Source organism: Tigriopus californicus, chromosome 9 (genome assembly GCF_007210705.1).
Source record: "Tigriopus californicus strain San Diego chromosome 9, Tcal_SD_v2.1, whole genome shotgun sequence".
Taxonomy (NCBI): Eukaryota; Metazoa; Arthropoda; class Copepoda; order Harpacticoida; family Harpacticidae; genus Tigriopus; species Tigriopus californicus.
The window spans coordinates 9999834-10000769 of NC_081448.1; positions in this window are offsets into that span (position 1 = coordinate 9999834).

A 936-nucleotide genomic window follows, 5' to 3' on the forward strand; every position below is an offset into this window, starting at 1 on the left:
GCCATTTCCACCAGCGTCAGCTGACCTGAAAACATGCTCATGCGGTACAGCTCCTGTTGAACTTAAGCATTCTAGTTATGGTTTTCTATGGTTCTCCCATTCCCCATGAATTTCGGAGCTTGATTGCTCGCGTTTTAAGTCTGTTGTTGTCTGGGGCCAACGGCATGGAACGTCCCCGTTCGCCGTTCCTACGGTGGTTGGCACAGTGGTTGAAATACCTGATTCAGTTTTCAAGACACAGCCAAACATATCTGGGCATTTTGTTACTGCGCACCATCGAAGCGAATGATTATTTTTTTTCTGCCAGTGATTCTAGTTCAATCTAAGAATTACGGAAAGTAAAATTTTTCAAAACCAAATACATGGAAACTAGGACTCAGTTACTAACTGAGTACAAACCAGGATGTAGCCAATTGATGGGACTCAATGGTCCGGTTTTCATCAATTTAACTTCTTTTTCCTGTTTTTGTCTCGAACTACATATGCTATTCATGATGCCATTCTATTTTAGACATTATCAAAGGGCACTTAGTTACGCTTTCAAGTTGAATTTGGAAGAAAATACACTTACACATAGACTGCCATCGGTTAGAAATGGTCTTTTACTAAAAACTTGGTGGCAATTCAACAAGACCTGCAACTTTGAGGGCTCATTCAGTTCTTGGCATCTTGATTGCTTGTTAGAATGGTTGTATTTTTGATCGATGAAGATCAACGATTTCAAAACTTTACATGCGTAATAGTGCTGGACTTTGGAGAAATGAGCAAGACTCGAGTCCGGATTAATATCAATAAGGTTACATTTTTTTCATAACATTTCTTCAGAAGACGGGCCTAAGTCCCTCACGAATTGACCATGTCAGACACAAGCTATTGGACTATGGTTGCGGTCGTTTGATTGTCAGATCTGGTACCAGAAAAAAACTCTAGAAATAT